Source organism: Myotis yumanensis, unplaced genomic scaffold, assembly GCF_028538775.1.
Source record: "Myotis yumanensis isolate MYYU_CA2020_CCGP unplaced genomic scaffold, mMyoYum1.0.hap1 SCAF_12, whole genome shotgun sequence".
NCBI lineage: Eukaryota > Metazoa > Chordata > Mammalia > Chiroptera > Vespertilionidae > Myotis > Myotis yumanensis.
The window spans coordinates 37,131,891-37,153,593 of record NW_027223763.1 but is presented as its reverse complement, the minus strand read 5'-3'; positions in this window follow the sequence as shown (position 1 = coordinate 37,153,593).

The following is a 21,703-nucleotide window of genomic DNA, read 5'->3' as shown; positions in this document are numbered from 1 at the left end:
CTCACACAGTACAAAACCCTCAGGATGTTAGGGAATCGAGAAGTAAAACTGATAAAAAGTAAATCATATTACAAGACAACAATATACATCCAAAAATTGCTTAAATATTTGGCAAGTGCTTAGTATAGATCATTTGTGCGAGGAGTTTAGAAAAGGGAGACATCACCATGAGATGGAGTAAACTTGAAGTAGGTAGCCTTCAACAGAACATTGAATTTTGTAGACATTTGTAAATGGAAAGAAGCAGCAGAATAAGTAAAGAAAAACAACATGAGCCTGGTCGGCATGACTCAGTAGTTGAGTGTCGACCTATGAACCAGGAGGTCATGGTTCGATTCCCGGTAGAGCACATGCTCAGGCTGCGGGCTGGATCCCCAGTGTGAGGTGTGCAGGAGGCAGCTGATCAATGATTCTCTTTCATCATTGATGTTTCTCTCTCTCTCTCTCTCTCTCTCTCTCTCTCTCTCTCCCCTTTCCTTTCTGAAATAAAAAAAAAATAAGTAAAAAACAGCATGTAAGAGGACAATACATCAATGCACTCCCTTGCAGAGAGGGATGAATCATTCAAAAGTGTGTTGGTGGCTTGATATCACCACCTCAGAGTAGACTAATGTAATTTATAAAATTTAGTAATCTATAAAAATCTACTCCAGAGTTAACTGCAGTATTCTGCTTTTAGTGGCTGCCACTTTCATTTCTATTCACCAGTTCCTCTTCTGTGAGCTGTACATCTGTATTTTCACAAGGGGGTGGGGTGTTGGTGAGCAGACAGGCAGAGGAAAGACAGAGGGAACTGGTTGGACATTCCACTAATGACTCATTGTCTTGCTGGCAAGCAGAGAAGAGATGTTATGATCTGTTAATGCCTTCAGCTTTTTATCTATGCTAAGTTCATGTCCTATTTTCTAAGCAGCTTCTCTAAAATAAAAATATATTTTCTAAAAAAGAAAATAAATTAAGAAGCAACTTTTATTTTACAGAAATATTAACCAATGATAGAATTTAGAAGCTGACCCATGGAAACTTTCAATTCTCCCGTGTCTATTTTACAGATGAGGGTTCATTTAAACTTTATATACACATATTTAATTTTCAAGGTCAAAGTCACATAGGAAACAAATGGGACTAGGAAAAAAAAAAAAAAAAAGCAGCACTAACCTAGAAGGTAGGGTTCACCGTATTTAATTTGAGCTCTGCCTTGAACTGGAGTGTGACCTCAGGCACATTACAGTAATTGTCTGGGCCTCTATTTTCCACTGGTCACTGGCAGCTCTAATAGTCTTAATTTTGAACTTTATATGTGTCCATTTCAAAAAGTAAGACAGCACCAGGGAGCACACTCTCACCTGATACTTTATCCAAGCCTATGGAAAAGTACTGTATGGGTTTGTGTGCCTGTTTTTGAGTGTGAAACAACTAGACAAAAACTTAAAAAAAAAAAAAAAGATTCAACATTCAGGGCCAGGTTTTCACAGTGTACACTGTTCAACAAATCAATCTTTCAGATTTGCACAGGAGTCACAGTGGGCCAACCCAAAGCTTTCTGGGGAAAGATGACATTCTAATAAGAGCATGTTATATGAGATGTTATTAACAGAATTTTTTAAAAAATCATTATTGTTCAGATTATTACAGAGGGTCCTCTCCCCCCGCCCCCCCCCATAGCTCCCCTCCACCCGGTTCCCACCTGACTCCAGGCCTTCCCCCGCCCCACTGACCTCATCCATGGGTGTAAGCTCTTTGTCCAATCTCTTCCCGCACCCGCCCCAACCCCTTCCCCCTGAGAATTGTCAGTCTGCTCCCTTTCTATGCCCCTGATTCTATTACATTCACTAGTCTGTTCTGTTCATCAGGTTTTTTACTCATTTGATTTTTAGATTCACTTTTTGACAGACATGTATTTGTTGTCACTTTGTTGTTCATAATTTTTTATCTTTGCCTTTTTCTTCTTCTTCCTCTTCTTAAAGAATACCCTTCAGCATTTCATATAATACTGGTTTGGTGGTGATGAACTCCTTTAGCTTTTTCTTGTCTGTGAAGCTCTTTATCTGACCTTCAATTCTATATGATAGCTTTGCTGGGTAGAGTAATCTTGGTTGTAGGTTCTTGCTATTCATCACTTTGAATATTTCTTGCCACTCCCTTCTGGCCTGCATAGTTTCTGTTGAGAAATCACCTGACAGTCCTATGGGTACTCCCTTGTAGGTAACTGCCTGTTTTTCTGTTGCTGCTTTTAAGATTCTCTCTTTGTCTTTTGCCCTTAGCATTTTAATTATGATGTGTCTTGGTGTGGTCCTTTTTGGATTCCTCTTGTTTGGAGTTCTCTGCACTTCCTGGACCTTGTGTTTTTCATTCACCAGGTAGGGGAAGTTTTCTGTCATTATTTCTTCAAATAGGTTTTCAATATCTTGCTCTCTCTCTCTTCTTCTGGCACCCTCATAATTTGGATGTTGGTATGCTTGAAGTAATTCCAGAGGCTCCTTTCACTATCTTCATATTTTTAGATTCTTTTTTCTTTTTGCTTTTCTGGTTGGGTGTTTTTTGCTTCTTCGTATTTCAAATCTTTGACTTGATTCTTGGGATCCTCTAGTCTGCTGTTGGATCTCTGTACATTATTCTTTATTTCAGTCCAGTGTATGCTTAATTTCTGATTGGTCCTTTTTCATATCCTTAAAGGTCTCACTAAATTTCTCAGAGGTTTCTAGAAGATTCTTGAGTAACCTTATAACCATGGTTTTGAACTCTATATCCAGTATTTTGCTTTCATCCATTTCTTTCATTTGTGACTTGTTTCCTTGTCTCTACATTTTGGCTGCTTCCCTGTGTTTGTTTCTATGTACTGGGTAGCTGCTAAGTCTCTTTGAGTTAATAGAGTGGCCTTGTGTGGTAGGTGTCCTATAGGGCCCAGTGGCTCAGCCTCCCCAGTCAGCTAAGGTGGACACTCTTGGTGCACCCCCTTATGGGCTGGGTGCAGAGTCCTGTTGTAGTTAAGCCTTGATTGCTGTTGATATCACTGGGAGGAACTGACCTCCAGGCCAATTGTCTGTGATGACCAGCTGTGTCTACACTGGAAGACCTGTTGCGCAGGAGACACCCTTATGGGGCAGGACTTGCTTCAGTGGGGCTTTGGTGTTCACTGAGTCTACCCCTTGAGTGTGTCTCTTATGGATGTGAAGAGTTGTAATCCAGTATGGTCTCACTCTGACCACTGGGTATACTGGCTCTTGGATCTCCAAGGAGGTGCAAGGTCAGCCACTGTCTGGGGCTGCCCAGCAGGAGCTACAAAGACATCTGTAGATTCCTCCTCTTTATATGGGGTTTGGAAGTGCCCAGATGAGGCCCAGCTGTGAAGCAAGGCAAGCTGCTGCTGCAGGGCCTTGGGTCTTCTTTTGGAAGCTCTGGGGCTCTCTGACTCAGCTGCAGTTTGACAGGTTTTATGCCGAGAAAGGCCAGCCATTCATATGCGAAAGCCGCTGCACACAGCTTGGGTGGGTTGTAAATTGGGAGGGCCAGGGTCTCTGGGAATCATTAGGGCAGAGCAAACAGCAATGGCTGCCAGTCAGCCCTGCACCAGAGAGGTCCCCAGGTCTCTGTGTCCCACACCCCCGTGCAGAAACAATGATCGCTTTGAGCACCTCTGTGTGAAAGCTGCCCTTGCATTCCTGTCCCAATGCCAGACTGTCCAGTTTCTCCCTGTATGTGTCTGGGTCCTCCAGAGTCTCACCCAGAACTGGAGTTCAGAGCAAGTGGGAGCTTGTATCTCCCTCCTGATTAAAAGAGCAGCACATCCAGGTGCCAGCACTTTCTGCGCCTCTGCACCTCTTACCAGTCTCAATGCGCTTTCTTCACCTCTCTAATTGTGGAACTTCCACTCAGCCAGCTTTCCCGTGGTTCGGGATGGTCGTCGTTCTGCCTTTTAGTTGTAATTTTAATGTGGTTGTGAGAGGCAGCAAGTATAGGTGTTTAGCTATGTCGCCATCTTGGTTCTCCTCTATTAACAGAATTTGATAGAGAAAGAGGGGCCTGGAATTTTCCTACAAAGGTACCTGAACAAGAAAGATAATAAATTAAGGCCAGAAATGTTCAAGCCAACAAGAAAACTTATACAGATTTAATAATGGTGCCTGTTGCCAACCAATATTGAAGAAATGCCATCCCCTGCAATATACAGACCTGGCTCTGAGAGCCACCTGTTGAGAAAGCACTGAAGAGTAATGATAGCTGTTTGGGTAACAAATTTGGGGAGAAACTCAATCGCCCCAGAAGCCCTTTTCAATTCCACTACTAGTTTTCATGAACAAATTGTCATTCATATTGTAATGTTTACTTTACTATGAAAGTTGTCATAGTTTCATTTTGTGACATACCATCATAACAGATATTTAATAATGACTTATAAATAAAAACTCAGTGATTCATGAGCTATGATTTCTTCTTTACCTAAGTCATATTCTAATCATAGCAAATTATTAAATGCATAAAAGCCTCACATTCTTCATGCCCTGCCAACCAATATAATTTGATTTAAAGTGATGGCACATGGATGTGCAATGACATTTATTTTTCTTTTAACCATTTTAACATAATTGATTGACACAAATGTTCAAGGAAATAGACAGTGTCTACATTGTCTGTGAACTGGATGTTATTTAAAAGATTTGTGCTTGAAATGTTGAACTAATGGCAATCCGAGTGGTTCTTCCAACACTATAAAATGACCATTTTAGGAATTAATCCCTTGGAGAAGACATATATGGCCAGATAATTTATGTTCTAGAAGACAATGATGTGTTCTAGGTAGAGCAGAAAGCTGGAAGGGACTAGGAATCCTTTTTTAATAGTCAATAGTAGCCTGGCCAGTGTGGCTCAGTGGTTGAGGGTCTACCCATGAACCAGGAGGTCACAGTTTGATTCCCAGTCGGGGCACCTGCCTGGGTTGTGGACTCCATCCCCAATGGGGGCGTGCAGCCAATCAATGATTTTCTCTCATCATTGATGTTTCTAACTCTCTCTCCCTCTCCTTTCCTCTCTCTGTAATCAATAAAAACATTTTTTAAAATAGTAAATAGTAAACTACTGATATAAGGACTGAAGCATGACAGCAACTTATGCAACAATTTGTTCTTCCTAGGTCTCCTGTTATGAACACTGTGACCAACAACTAATAACATGACTGAAGCTGCAAATACTTTGTGTATTTTTATATGTATATGCAATCAGCTAAATAAAAATTTGAGCTTCAATTGGACTAATTTCTAACCACTTTGTTCTAGTTCAGGGCCACCACATTGTACAAACTCAAGGTCACTATGCACATTTTATTCAATTATAACTCATTGTAGGTGTGAATGGTGCCATCTTTGAATTATCTACACTAATAAAAGACAAACATGCAAATTGACCGTACCTTCACTATGCCTTAAGCCACGCTCACCAACCAATCAGAGCGACTATATGCAAATTAACCCAACCAAGATGGCGGCCGGCAGCCACGGAGCTGGAGCAAGCAGGAGGCTTGGTTGCCCCAGTGATGGAGGAAGCCAAGCTTCCCACCTGCCGCGGCCGGCTCTGAGTTCCACTCAAGGCAACAAAGTTTCAATTATAGAAGATAAATAAACCCTAGATACCTGCTTTCAGCCGGCCGTAGCCAAGGAGCTGGAGCAAGCAGGAGGCTTGGGTTGCCCCTGGCGATGGAGGAAGCCAAGCTTCCCATCCCGCCCTGGCCGGCTCTGAGCTCCACTCAAGGCTTCAAAGTTTCAATTATAGAAGGTAAATAAATCCCAAAAGAAAAAAGAAAAAAAGGAGAGGCTGGGAGCTTCTATTGCCGGGGGGCTTGGCCAGACTGAAAATGGCCCTCAGCCCCTCACCGAGACTGGCCAGGCACCCCAGTGGTGACCCCCCATCCTAAAGGGGGTGTGGCCAGTCTGAAAACAGCCATCAGCCCCTCATTCAGGCTGTCCAAACCTCCATGGGATGAGGGTCCCCACTGGGGGGGGCAGGCTTGACCAGCCTGCAAACAGCCATCAGCCCCTCACTCAGGCTAGCCAGGCACCCCAGTGGGGACCCCCACCTTGAAGGGGGTGTGACCAGCCTGCAAACACCCATCAGCCCCTCACCCAGGCTGGCCAGGAACCCCAGCGGGACCCCCACCCTGATCCGGGACACCCTTCAGGGCAATCCAGCTGGCCCCCACCTATGCATCAGGCCTCTATGCTATATAATAAAAGGGTAATATGCAAACTGACCCTAACAGCAGAACGACTGGGAATGACTGGTCACTATGACACACACAGACCACCAGGGGGCAGATGCTCAATGCAGGAGCTGTTGCCTGGTGGTCAGTGTGCTCCCACAGCGGGAGCTCTGCTCAGCCACAAGCCAGGCTGATGGCTGCCAGCACAGTGGTGGTGGTGGGAGCCTCTCTCGCCTCCTCAGCAGCACTAAGGATGTCTGACTGCAGCTTAGGTCTGCTCCCTACTGGTAAGTGGACATCCCCCAAGGGCTCCCGGGCTGCCAGAGGGATGTCTGACTGCCAGCTTGGGCCTGATCCCCCAGGGAGCGGGTCTAAGCCAGCAGGTGGACATCCTCCGAGGGGTCCCAGACTACAAGAGGTCATAGGCCGGGCTGAGGGATTCCCCCCGACCAGTGCACAAATTTTTGTGCACCAGGCCTCTAGTACAATATATTTCCTTGATACAGTTTATAAAAATTACAAAATGGAAAATGCATACCATTAAATATCAAGATGCTAAAGTCTTTTTCTCACTTTTAGCAAAATCAGATTTCAAAAGCTGTAGTATTTTGGAAAGAGAGATCCTGTTTTAGATGTTTTATTTTAATTTTGTTCCCTTTCCTTCCCAGAATTCCCTTCTTTGGGCCAAAGGTTCTCTCTGCACTTCAAGCTATTTTGGTGTCCTTATCAATCACCAGTGATTACAGTGGTGGACAGAGCAGCCAGGCTTGACCAGTCATAGCCCTGTACTGCCTGGATGATAGTGATTGGTCCAAAGATAAGCATGTGATTCTAGCTGGACCAATCAGAGTTCTTCCATGAGATTTGATTTGTGGATATAGAGCTGTGGGATGTAAGTCTGCAAATGTTGGCAGCCATTTTCCCCACTAGAGGGAAATCCTGTTATATAAAATTAGATCAAGAGATTAAAGCCCCATGGAGAAAAGAAAAGTAAAGGGATGAGAGGAAGAGGAAAATATTTCTAAGGACATCTACTTGATTCTATCAATTTACCTCTAACCTCCCAGTTATGTGTGTAAATAACTTATCATTTTTCACTTAATGCAGCCTGAAATGAGTTTCTGTTGCTTGCATTCAAAGGAGCCTGACTACCAGAGCCCATGATTGCAAGTTTTTCATTTCTCCCAGGAAACTGCTCTGAGTGGAGTTGATTTAAGGCCATATAGTTCTACATCTTTTCTCAAAAAGAGAAACAGAAAAGTTTTCTTTATTTTAAACACCAGATCTCTAGTGTTATGAACTCACTTGACCCATGATATTAATGCAATATTTCTAGTCCATACTCAAGGTTACCAATAATATATAGCAAGTGAAGTAAGTGAAATTTTAAAAATATTTTCTACATTAAAAACCCTTCTGAGCTGAGTTATTGATAGAAAGATAAGGACACTTGTATCAATACCACCAAGTGTTCACACTTTGCCACATTAAGCAGGTAGAGTTCATATCACCTTTTACTATGGTATAAATTCTTTCTTACATTAAGTGTATAGCTAGCGAATGAGTCCAAATGAGAGCAGTAGTTCTAATACTGTTTCGGTCAATACTTTATTTGGTGAACTTGGATAAATTTCGTAACCTCTCTGAGCCTCAGTTTTCTCATTATCAAAGTGGAGACATTTTAACAAATTGATGTGTTTACTAGTAGATTTTCTGTTTCTTGCATCTAACTGTTTCTTATTCATCATATATTTTGATGGTCACACAAAGCCTGCTGCAGAATAAACACTTTACAAATAACTGTTAGGGAAACGGGTTGAATTAATGAATACTTATTTACCTAATGAATTGCCATGAAAAATATATACGATAATATAAACACAGTAAGCATTACAATACCTGACATCACAGTTGCTAATAAATATTAGTTTTCTTTCCTTCCTTCACCTTCCTGCTATGGAGACACAGAACATTTAGTGTACCTCATGCTTTGTCCACCAGTTCTCACCCTGAGCCTTCCTTATTAAAAATTTTCCAGAATTCTCCATAAGACGTCTTGGATGATTAATCCACTAACTCCAAAGCCGGCTTCACTGTGTGTGCCATGGCATTGCACTAGAATACCTTGCTCTACTTTGTATGTCTCTATGTGATTTTTTTTCATGTTTTCTTGTCCTCTCTCTTGTTTAGGTCTCTTTTCTACAGTGTCTAATACAGGGTACGACACAATGCATATTCATTAAATAGGATAATAATGATTCTCAGACTTCAACAAAATTTACCTGCTTAGAGCAAATTGGACTCTTCTCTTCCTTATGTTATTTTATGTAAACTAACTTAAGGCACAGGCCTTTTTATTTTGAATTTGTTTTCCTCTGTCTATGGAGGGCTGATTCTAAACTCCCTGTTTCACTTGAGGATAAACCACCTGTTATACTAGAGTAATAATTGCTAACAATATCATACAATTTACAGTTAAAATGGCTTTTCACAAACATCACTTCACTTACTATGAGTTTAGCATGGCTTTTGGAGTAGAGCTGAATGAGGCTGGAATTTTGACTGTATCACCTAACCGCTGTGTGAGTTTATGTGAGATACTTAACCTCTCCCACCCTCAGTTTCCTTCCTTGTAACTTGAGAGAAAAGAGAATCATGCTACTTAGGATGATTGTGGGAGTCATATATAAATCATGTACCATAGTCAGAATTTAATCAATGGGATGAAGCTATCTAATAAAAGTATTATACCTATTATTTTATGAGAAAATGAAGGCATAGAGTACAAAGGAAGCAATCAGAAGACTTTAAATAAAGAGTTCTGATTCTAAATGCCATGTTCCCATCTACTTCTTTGCCCTTCCCACAAAGCAGCCTGCAAAAAAGCTTCTTCACACTTTCTTTACTTTGATCTTTGTAACAACCCTAAGTGGTTTTTGCAGAAAATTACTCTTCAGCTCTGTGGGGAACTGAATTTTAACGGATGAGTTTTAATGGCTGTTCGAACTAATTGAAAAGGTTGGTCAGTATCACAACCCCAACAGAAGATAATTAGAACAGAAATTCAATAGAATAAGAGATGAAGCTGATGGCACTAACCTAGGACAGATGCATTTAACAGTGATTCACAGAAATTGGAATCTAAACTCATTCTTACCTGATACTCAAAGATGGTTCTCTTACTTTTTAAATTTTAGTTATTGTCCAAAAATGTGCAAAAGGGCTCCAGAAAAAAGTAAAGAAAGATTTTTTTTTACTGCCTCAAGTCTCTTTATGCTTAGGAGACTAGATTGCTGCTATTATTGTTGTTTTAGAAATGGTAATATTTAATATAACAGGTAGCATTCACTGAATGCCTAATTTGTGCTAAACAGTTTGAAAGATATTTTTGCTCTGATTCTTTCAACAACTTTGCAATGTAGGTATTATTATTCTTTTATTATAGAAGAGAAAGATTAGAAAAGTTTTCTGTTTACAAAGTCCAGAGTAAGGGTCATAGGTAGAAAAGAAACTCTAGTAAGAGAGAAGCTCTAGCTCACCCAGCTGGAATTATCTTCCTCTCCTACCCTGTCCTGACTCCTACCCTCCTCTCACTTCTTTCCCCTTCCCTCTCCTCTCCCCTTCACACCAGTCCCAATACTTCTCCTTTCTCCTCTTCTTCTTCCTCCTTCTTCTCCTTCTTTTCTAGTAGTAGTATCTATCTTTGTATCTATCTATCTATCTATCTATCTATCTATCTATCTATCTATCTATCATTCTACTCATCCATCCATCCATCCATCCATCCATCCATCCACCCATCCATCCATCCACATATCTATCTATTTTGCACTGCTGTGGAATGAGACAAGTATATAATTACCAAGAGTTCTGCCTCTAAATACAATAGTCTTCTTAACTGATGTTTTGTGTTCTTACAAACAGAATGACCTCAGTTTCTCCAGGACTCTCAGGCAGTCCCTAATTATATTTGAGGTCTTTTCCTGAATAATGGCAACAAGTCTCATAACTTCTTTGATTCTTGAGAGTAAACACAAGGGCCATGTACTTTCATTTCCTTCTGAACTGCTTCTCTGGCCTCCCCTCCATGTCCTCTGCTGGCTTCTGAGCAGCTCATATTTTTCATGCCCTTTCACTCTCTTCTTCATGCCCTAAAGCACCCCTATTGCAATAGTCCATGTGCTTCAGATTTTAATACAGGAATAATAGAGGTGATTTATACCTCAGGATAAGAAACAAGCAAAAAATGCAAGCAACCATCACTGGTCTTAGAATCCTTGCCCTTCTCTGCCATAGAGAATCTATTTTCACTTTTCATAGCCCCATCAACCAATGTGTTGGCAATGACAGGTGGGACCTGTCATTCCTATGTAGACTTTGTCCCAATTATTTTCCTCAAAGTACCAGAGGCCAATCTAAAAATCACTGTTACCTTATCATGCAGAAGAACTGAGCCCCACCCCCCTTTTTGGTAATTCTCACCCTAGGATATTTTCCCATTGATTTTTAGAGAGAGTAGAAGAGATGGAAAGAGACAGGGAGAGGAAAACATCAATGAGAGAGAAACACATCAATTGGTTGCCTCCTGCACATGCCCTGACTGGGGCCAGGGATGGAGCCTGCAACTGAGGTATGTACTCTTGACCAGAATCAAACCTGGCACCCTTCAGTCAGAGGACTGGCACTCTGTTAACTAATCTAAACCAGCTAGGGCTGAGCCCCCTTTTTAATTCAGTATCATCTAGCCCTACTAGCCTGGGATCTCTCTTTCATCAACAATAGACACATGGGAGCATCTTCATAAAAGAAAGATAAATTTTCCCCTGAGATAGCTTCTGTTTCTACCTTCAGAGAATAAAACTACTATCAGTTTTCCTCTTTTTCTTCACTGCATCTTTGTTCCTGCCATATTTACATCATCTCTTAAGTATATAGGCCAGAGATTTCAGTTCACCATAAAAACTAACATTATAATCTATAGGGAACTCATACAACTTAACAAAAGGAAGATAACAATCCAATCAAAAAATGGGCAAAGGATTTAAATAGACACCTTTCAAAAGAGGGCATTCAGAAAGCCAAGAGACATATGAAAACATGCTCAAAGTCACTAATCATCCGAGAGATGCAAATCAAAACAACAATGAGGTACCATCTTACACCTGTCAGACTGGCTATCATCAACAAATCAACAAACGACAAGTGCTGGAGAGGATGTGGAGAAAAAGGGACACTTGTGCACTGCTGGTGGGAATGCAGACTGGTGCAGCCACTATGGAAGACAGTATGGAGTTTCCTCAAAAAACTAAAAATGGAAATCCCATTTGACCCTGTGATCCCACTTCTAGGAATATATCCCAAGAAACCAGAAACACCAATCAGAAAGGATATATGCACCCATATGTTCATAGCAGCACAATTCACCATAGCTAAAATCTGGAAACAGCCTAAGTGCCCATCTGTAGATGAATGGATTAGAAAACTGTGGTACATCTACACGATGGAATACTATGCTGCTGTAAAAAAGAAGGAACTCTTACAATTTGCAACGGCATGGATGGAGCTGGAGAGCATTATGCTAAGTGAAATAAGCCAGTCAATGAAGGAAAAATACCACATGATCTCACTCATTCATGGATAATAAAGACCATTATAAACTTTTGAACAATAATAGATACAGAGGCAGAGCTGCCTCACACAGATTGTCAAACTGCAGCGGGAAGGCCGGGGAGGGTTGGGGGGCAGGAGGGAGGGGGGTAAGAGATCAATCGAAGGACTTGTATGCATGCATATGAGCATAACCAATGGACATAAGACACTGGGGGGTAGGGGAAGCTGGGGTATTGTCAAGGGCGGGGGGAAAAAAGGACACATATGTAATACCCTTTGTAATACTTTAAGCAATAAAAAAATTAAATTAAATTAAATTAAATTAAATTAAAAAAAACTAACATTATAAGGGGAGGGAAGAAAATAGCATATTGTATTCTCCCAGAAGGTAGGGAATATGCCCCTTCTGGCATATCTGCATGAGCTCTCATTAATATTCAGGCAGTTTCAAGGCACTCATGCTGGTGGCTGTAAGGGAAAAGACATATTTGGGGAGTTGATGGAAGTTACCCTCTTTCTTGAAATCTCCTTCAGTCTAATGGGCTCAGCCATCAATCCTGAGTTTGTTTAACAAATATGCACTGAGCATAAATGAAAATGTCACAGGCACCATTAAGCACAATTAACTTAACGGTCAACAAAGTATAAAAGCCTTTGTGATGGATGGAATTGTAGAGTTTTTTTCTAAGGGCTATGAGAAAATGAGAGAGGAAAACTACTAACTATGGCTGAAGAGTTCAATGAAAAGTTCAACTTCATATTGTGAGATTCCTTTCTCTTTTCTATCCCATTGTTTTGCCCAGTTAATTAAACCATAGTTTGAAAGTTGCATAAGCTAGACTTAAAATTCATTATGAACTCATGCTCTGGTTCATGTAGGTTTTGGAGAGAGGAGGGAAAAAGGTCCTCTCTAAAGTTGGGTGGGATGGTGGCCCAATGATTTTACCCCAGGAACATTGCTTACATCATCCATTTTCCATAGAAAATTGGAGTCAGTGACTAAATGTTCTTGTGGAAGAAGCTGTGTTGGCATAGTAGAAAGATTCCAGTATTGACCTTTAAGAAACTAGATTTTTTTTTTTTTTAACTCTCAAGTCATTCACTAACTGAATAACAAAAGTAAGCCTCATTTTCTCATCAGTAAAATAACAGATTAAGTGAATGGATGATTTTGAAGATCTATTTCAGACTAAAGGTCTTGAATCATTACAGCTACATAAAGAAGGAGCCAGTTTCAATCATCTGATGATTTATTCATTTAATTATTCATTCATTTCTGGAATATTATAGTTAAGATCATGAATTTAATGGTCAAATAATCTTTGATTCGGGACTTGGTTTCTCTACTTTCTAAATAAATGACCTTGGACAGTGAACTTATTGACTTCTTTGTGGTCCTATTTCCTCATTTTTAAATGAAAATTATATTACCTTCATCATAGAACTATTGAAAGGTATATTAGTCAGAGTTCTTTTTTAAAAAATATATTTTATTGATTTTTTACAGAGAGGAAGGGAGAGAGATAGAGAGTCAGAAACATTGATGAGAGAGAAACATCGATCAGCTGCCTCCCGCACATCTCCTACTGGGGATGTGCCCGCAACCCAGGTACATGCCCTTGACGGGAATCGAACCTGGGACCCTTCAGTCCGCAGGCCGACGCTCTATCCACTGAGCCAAACCGGTTTCGGCCAGAGTTCTTCATAGAAACAGAACCAACAGAATGTGTGTGCATATTGTGTGTATTGCATTGGATAGATACAGAGATAGATGATAGATAGGTAGGTAGGTAGATAGATAGATAGATAGATAGATAATAGAGACATAGAGACTTAGAGATTTTAAGGAATTGGCTTATATAATTGTGAAAACTAGCAAATCCAAAATCTATAAGTTAGACCAACAGAATGGAGACACAGGAAAAAACTGATGCTGCAGCTTGGGTTCAAAGGCAGTCTTCTGGCAGAATTCCCTCTTTCTAGGGGAAGGCCAGTCTTCTTCTTAAGGCCTACAATTAATTGGATGAGGTCCCCCCACATTACAGAGGGTAATCTGACTAACTCAAAGTCTAGGGATTTAAATGTTAATCTTATCAAAAAAAAATATTTTCACAGTAACATGTAGACATGTTTGACCAAATATCTAGGTACCGAACTGACATATAAAATTAACCATCACAGGAGGTGTACTGGCAATTCATGGAACAAAGTTAGCATAATGACTAACACAGAAAACAAAAAATAAAAAGTAACTATTATTATTGCTGCTGTTGTTACTATTGTTTATTGAGTATCCTTTTTTTTTTTTTCTTTTTTGCTGTTTCTAAAGATATAGCTCACAAGATACAATCTTGGTCCTCGTGGAACTTACAATCTAAACATGGATTTTAATAAGCCACCTGACATTACAATAGTATTCATAGTGTTCTGAATACGAGTAGAGTAAGAGTACTATGAGAAATATGGGTACCAAGAGAATACATAAAAAAGCCCTCAAATCAGAATGTGTTGAGGGGTAGAAATGACTTAGCTAAGATCTAATGGGTGAAGAAGATCTAATGTAAATGGAGGAAGAAGAAGCAGATGCATGATAAGGAAATAAGTGCATGGAACTAAAAATGACAAAGAATGTGGTCTAACACAGAACTGTAAGTAGTATATCATAGGGTGGAAGAAGCAAGTGAAGCCAAAAAAGGTAGACAGATTGGCAGGGTTAAGCTTGTAAATGGCTCTTACCAAGCTCAGCAGTTTGGACTTTATCCCCAAAGCAGTAATGACCTAAAATATGGTAGTGATGTTGGAAATGGAAAGAAAAGACAAATGTGGGAGATCTCCATAGGTGGAATGGATGAGACCTGATGACTGATTAAATGTTTGTGGTGGGAAGAGGGAGGAAAGCTGATACTTAGGAGTGAGCTGGGCTATATTTAGAAGCTGCTACAACTCTTTTGGATCCAAGAAAGGATATTTTGAAGACTGTTGGAGGACTTTGCTCTATTTATTTATACTTTCTGTTCTTCATTTTCCTCATCTGTAAAATGAAGATGGTAGACTCAATGCTCTTTGAAAAGCCTCGTCTTATTCTAAAATTCTACAACCCTGTGACTACTTTTTAACTTTATACATAAATACATTATTTTGTACTGCCAAGTCAATATCTAAAAGCAATAAATAGCATCATCATGCTGCTATTTAACTATGATTTTGCAATTATTACAGGATGCCACAATGAAAACGATCAGGAAGTTAGATAAAATATGCTAGTGTCTCTTATAATGTTCTGTTGGAACTGTCAGTAAAATAGGGATGGTTGACGCTGTAGATCTAAAAAGATTGCATGAATTGTTCTAACTAGAATCAGAATTGATAAGCAAATTTCTATGAATAGTGAAACAAACCAAAAAGCTGATCTGATTGGGGGCGGCGGGGGAGGGAAGCATGGGAGAGAGAAACAAAGCTCTTTTTTTTTCTATTTGTGTGCTTGTAAAAAAAAAAAAAAAGAAATTGATTGCTCTGGTTTCAAGCTTTTGGTTTTTCAGAAGTGTTAGGAATAAAAATAATAGTATTTTTGAACTCTTACTGACATCAGGAGTTATGATTGGCCATTCACATAAATTATCTTGTTTAAGCCTATGAGGCAGATGCTAATATTACCTGCATTTTACAGAGGAGAAAATTTACCTGCAAATCTAGTGGCTTGGTTAATCACTTCCTCCTCCTCAATATATTTTCTTCATTTGGCTCCCAGGACACTGTACTCTTTCACATTTGCTTATCTCATTGGTTATTCCTTCTCAGCCTTCATTTTAGTTCCCCTTTTTCTCCAAGACCTATTAATTTTGGAGCACCCAAGGGGTCAGTCCTTGGATTTCTTCTTTCCCTGTCCAAACTTTCTTAATGAACTCCTTTACCAATATGACAATGACTCCCATATTTTTATCTCATGATCAACCTCTCTTTTGAATTTTAGACTCATACATGCAGCTGCCTATTTGGCACGTCCACTTGATGCCTCACAGGCATCTCAAAGGTAACATTCTAAAAATGAAGTTCTCCTTTTCTCTCACAAACCTATTCCATCAGAGGTTTTTCCCCTTTCAGTAGATGGAAACTCCACCCTTCCAATTGCTCATACCAAAATCCTTGGTATCACTGTTGACGCTTCTCATGCATACTACTTCCCTCCACCCCCACAGCTACCAACCTGGTTTGAGTCATCATCATCTCTTGCCTGGATTATCACTGGCAGCTTCCCACTTGGCCATCTTGTTCCCAAACTTGCCTTTCAAGAAGCTATTCCTAATACAGAATGATCTTCCTAAAACATAACCCTAACTACTTCACCTCTTGCAACTCTACGCAAATGTCACTCTCTCAAAAGTGACTTACCTTGTCCCCTTTACTTTTTCCATAGCATCTTATGGCTTTCCAACATATTACATAATTTAACTATCCACTATGTTTTTAGTTATTTTTTCTCCACTCTCCTATAAATGTAAGCTCCAAGAAAGCAAAAACATTTGTCTGTTGTATTGACTCAATATATCCCAAACACAGAGAATGGTGCCTGAAATATCTGTTTATTGAATGAATGAAACATGGAGAGATTATCTACCTAGTCCTAAGTATTTTAATAACCCATTTCAGAAGTAAACCTGAATAATAAACAATTTTTTCTCCTTATAGAGAAGCAGAATATAGCTCCATGCAGTCTGCTTCAACAGCTTCTATGGGGAGGAGTGCCTAGCATCAGCATCTACAGCCCCCCTGAAAAAAGTAACATACAGCAATGGGTTGTGTGTATCATTCACCTCTTCTGGAGTAAAGTCAAGTTCCTGACAGTTGGATCACCCAATTTGCTTAGAAAATATAATGTTGAGTTACACATAGCATTTTTCCTTATACTGAGAAGCAATACAGTCTGTGGTGTATTTTTTTTTACATCTATTTGGGGTTTGAAGATGAGTTCCCGGAAGTTGTAACTCACAAAAATAGAGCAATGTGAAATTCTGTGAAATGAATTTTCTATAGCGAGGTTACTGAGTAAGGTTGACTTGCCATCAGATATATCTTGATAACAGATGCAACAAATGACTCTGCTCAGTGAGTTCTGAATTGCCAGCAATTGCAATTCTCACAGAGAAGCAAGCAACAGCTTCTGGCAGAAGAATTTCAAGGAGCTGACCTGCCCACAGGTGGATTTCACCAGGGTGAGCAGCATAAGGCTCTGGGCTATGTGTTCTTCATATCCTCTGCTTCCCTAGTCAAACCCAAGCTGACCAACGGCAGAACCCACCTCTCAGCCCCAATGGTAGACTGTCCTCCAAAGACTTTGGCTTCTGAAAGAAATCCAGATGATGTTCTGCCTGCTCTCTGTCACCAACCCAATTCCTGCTCTGGTCTTATGTCCAGTCTTCCCTAGTCCTCCCAGCATTACAATCGTGTGGCTACACCCAACCTGCTGTACTCGGAGAAAGGGAAAGATTAAAGACCAGCTTGCTTGGAGCTTGAGGAATGAACAATTGTAAGCACTGTTTCCACAATTTGTCTTTTCCAAAAAATAAAACTAGATTTCCAAAACCCAATGTTAGAAAATAATGGGAAGGAGGCAAGAAAAACACTCTGTACTTCCTGAAACATTTATCAAATTTGCCCAAACAAATTTCCAGCAGTCTGACCACACATACTACTACTAAGATTTATAGCTCCATCTCCAAAAATTGGACAATTTGCTTTAATGACAAGAGTTAGCTAGAACGCTTGACGATGAAAGAACAATTCTAGTCTAGGTCAGTGTTTAAATTGTTTCAATGCTGTGGGGTTGCAAAAATAAAATCAGCTTAAAAGTATATATGTAAAAAAATAATAAATTTCAATCACCATGACCATCTTTTCTTGTGGCAATCATTTATCCATAGGAACCCACTTTAAAGTTTGGCATATACCATGTTAGCCAGTATTGCCTCCTTCACAGTGGGTACCTGGTCGTAACTATCATGACAAGGTGGCTTTGTACCTGAACTTGCTGAAATACTTGCTTCCCTTGACATCCAGGCCACCACATTATGCAGGTTTTCCTCTCACTTCCCTGGTAATTTCTCAGTCTCATTTCTGATCCCTCTTATTGCCCTGTTTCTATCCACTAAACTGACTAACACAGATTTAGTCCTTGACCATTTTCTCTGCCTTCATTCTCTCCAGTGATGATCTCAGCCAGTCTTTACAAAGCCATCTATATGCTGATGACTCCTGCCAGTCTATCTCCAGCCCAGAACTCTCTCCTGAAATCTAGACTCTTCTAAAAAGAAAGGTTTAGTTGACATTTCCATTTGGGTATCAAATAGGCATATCAAATTTAACATTCCCCAAACTAAACTCCGGATAGCTGCTCCCACCCCCACCTAACAGTCTTTCCCATCTTAGTAAATGGCAACTTCAGCATCTAGTTGCTTAATCTAAAATCCATTACTCATTTATTTTTTTCATAATGCCCTACATTCAATCACCCAGCAAATCCCATTGGATCTATATTCAAATTGTATCCAGAATTCAAACACTTCTCACCACCTCCTCTGCTGGTTGAGTTGAAGCCATCGTCATCTTTTTCCTGGTCCTTTAACTGGTTTCCCTGTTTCTATTATTGTCTCTCCTACAAACTATTCTCTCCACCAGTGGTTCTCACAATATGGCCCTGAACCAGCAGCATCAGCATCACCTAGGGACTTGGTAGAAATGGAAATTCTCCTGTACCACAACATACCTACTCAATCAGAAACTCTGGGGATGGGCCCAGCATCAAGTCTCCAAGGTGATCCTGGTGCATACTCAAGTGTGAGACTCACTACTCTACAGAAGTGGTTAGCCAGAATGATCCTCCTAAAATATAAATTAGATCACCCTCATCTCTCCCTTCAAAAACCTCTAGTGGCTTTCCAGCTCCTCAGAGTAGGAGTCTGAATTATCATGATGGCCCACAGGGCCCACCATAACCCTTTCCCATTCCCACTATGTCTATAACCACCTCTCCATTCTCTCTTCACCCACTATGCCTTAGCCATTTTGGCCTCTTTGCTTGGCCTGAGGGCCGTTGTATCTGTTTTCCCCTTTGCCTGGATATCCTTCCCTCTCCCACCTCCCACATAACCACAAGGTTCCCTTGCTCCTCTCCTTTTGGTCTCTGTTCACACGTCAGCTTATCAGAGGGACTTTCCCCAGCTACCATCTTTGAAATAACAACCCTAACTCCCTGTGCTCCTTTCTCCCTCTTACTCCATATTATTTTTATCCATAGCACCCATCACCGTCTGGCATTTGCTATATTGTGGTCATTTATTTGTTTAATGGTCTCTGTGACTATCACGATACATACTCTATGAGGCAGGGATCTGTACCTGTAGTGTTTATTGCTGTACCGCCAGAACCCAGAACAATGCTAGCATATGGTAGGGTCTCCATAAATATTTTTTGAATAAGTGAATATCCAATAAATTATGAACAAAGCATTCCTCTGGGGAGATGATGCATTTATTGCAATGATATGGCCATTGCTCAAAAAAAATTATTTTGAGCAAGGGAAGCCAGTTAGGTTATCTGCAATAACCCAGGAGAAAGATAATGATGGCTTCAATTCCAAGAGGTAATAGCAGAGGAAGTGGTGAGAAGGAGTTGGCTTCTGATACAATTTGAATATAGATCCAATGGGTCGAGGTTCATTTACAAGTCACAAATGGACACCAGTCTCAGTAGTTAAGAGAGGCCACTGCTTTTAAAAAGTAAAAACTACAGTTTCTCAGCTTTATCACATATATTATTTACTAGTCCCAGGATCATATGACATTTGGCATTGCACAAATCAAATTTCCCCTTGAAAAGTGAAACACAGAATCATAGAAGACATTCAGAGGCTCTGAATGCAATTCCCTATATGATGAAAGAATAATTCCGATTTCTATTGAGCACATTTTTATATTTGTGTGATTTAATCCTCACAGCAATCCTCTGAGGTCCTTGTTATTAACCTCATTTTTCAGATGAAGAAAATGAGGCTCAGAGAGGTGAGCTAATTTCCTCCCAGCTCCCAGCTGCAGAGCAGGACAATTTAAATGCAGGCCAGTTCGCACATTTTCTTGATGACTAAGAGCAACGTTTTGGGAACAAGCGTGTACATACTCCCTAGAAGAGAACACTCATTTGGGGCATTTCAGTATATCTTATTTTTATCTCTCTCCACCTCATCCTCATCTCCTAAGTACAACTTCCCCAGAGGGTCAGAGCCCTGCAGCAAATACAAGATGTCACCAGGACGGATGTCGCCAGGACCTTGAGGCCAGTTCTGCTGTCCTGCAGCTCGGGCTGGGAAAGGAGCCTCCTTTCAATGGCCAAGGCCCTGGGTCAGGTGGTGCAGTTCCTCCAGATACTGTGTCCACTGTCCCCAGAGAAACCACTGCCATTGCCATGGGGATTGGAGGCTTTCCAGAGCTATGTAGCCTGCATTGTCTCAGGACAAGGAACTATTGTTCCCGTAGAAATAGAGGGTGTTTCTCACCAGGGATTTGGGCTTGAATAAGGATTCACATTTCAACGCCTCCTTTTGTAAAAATGGAGGATTTTTTTAGGCTTATGGGGTGTGTTGTTGTTTTTTCAGACTCAGATCACAGTTCCTAACAACTGTTCCTCCTACAATGTTTCTTAAGAATGCTAGGTATGTACTTCAGGGTGTTAGGCACTCACGAAATAAACATCTCATTTCATGTTAACATGAAGGCTCCGTGCTATCTGGAGCAGTCTCTGGAATTGCCCTGGCAGAGAGGCGGGGGTGGGAGTGGGGACTGGGAAGAGATGGGTTCATAGGTGGGAACTGGCACTCCTGGAGAGCGGCATCTAATGCAGCAGACACTTTAGATATGTTATCCTAATTAGCCTCACAGGCACCTGAGCAGGTATTATGCAAGTTTTACAAATGAGGAACGTAATTAGGTAACTGGAGCAAAATCACACAGCTGGAAAGAGTGAAATCTGGGATGGGTTCCCAGATCTCACTCCAAACCTGTTTCCTTTCCATTTCCTGTTCCATGCTCCCTTGCTGACCTTTCTACACGTCAGTTTTCTCAAATGAGCCACCTGTCAGAAGAATGCAGGACTCGGTGCTTGAGAATGCCTCTACCACAGGCCATGTCACATTACAGGTAAATCAAGTCCTCATTTAACATTGTGGGTAGGTTACTGGAAACTACGACTTTAAGAAAATAACATTAAAATTGGTAAAGGAAACCAATTTTAGTGTAGGCAAATGGATATAAACAAGAGTTAAGTTCCTAATGTGTATTGCTAGTCACAAAAACATCACCAAACTTCTAAATAAAGACCCAAAACACTTCTAATGTTAAACACTGAAATAAATGTGAGCTATATAGACATTCATGAAAGATTAATAACAAGGAGGATAATGATTTTCCAATCTATTTATTCCAGTTCAGGGTCTTGGATGGCCACCCTCTTCTGGCAGCTCAGGGCTCAAGGTGGAAACCCACCCTGGACAGGACAGCATTCCATCACACCCACACCTGCACTTACTCAAACTGGGACAATGTAATAAGGCAATGAACTTCATGCACACATCTTTGGGATGTGGAAGGAAACTGGAGTACCTGGAGAAAACCTACGCAGACATGGGGAGAAGTGGCCCTGGCAGGGAACCGATTTTTTTTAAATATCATAGACATTATAATGAAACAACGTTGAGGACCTACTGTTATTCAATAAAAATCACAATTTCTCCTGTCTTCCTTATGTATCACCTCAACTTACCTTTTCAATTTCTCTTCCTCTTTTTCATCTCTCTCCTGTTTTTTCAACTCCTGCTTTTTTCCCCCTCAGATCCTTTTCTCTGTAGGAAAACAA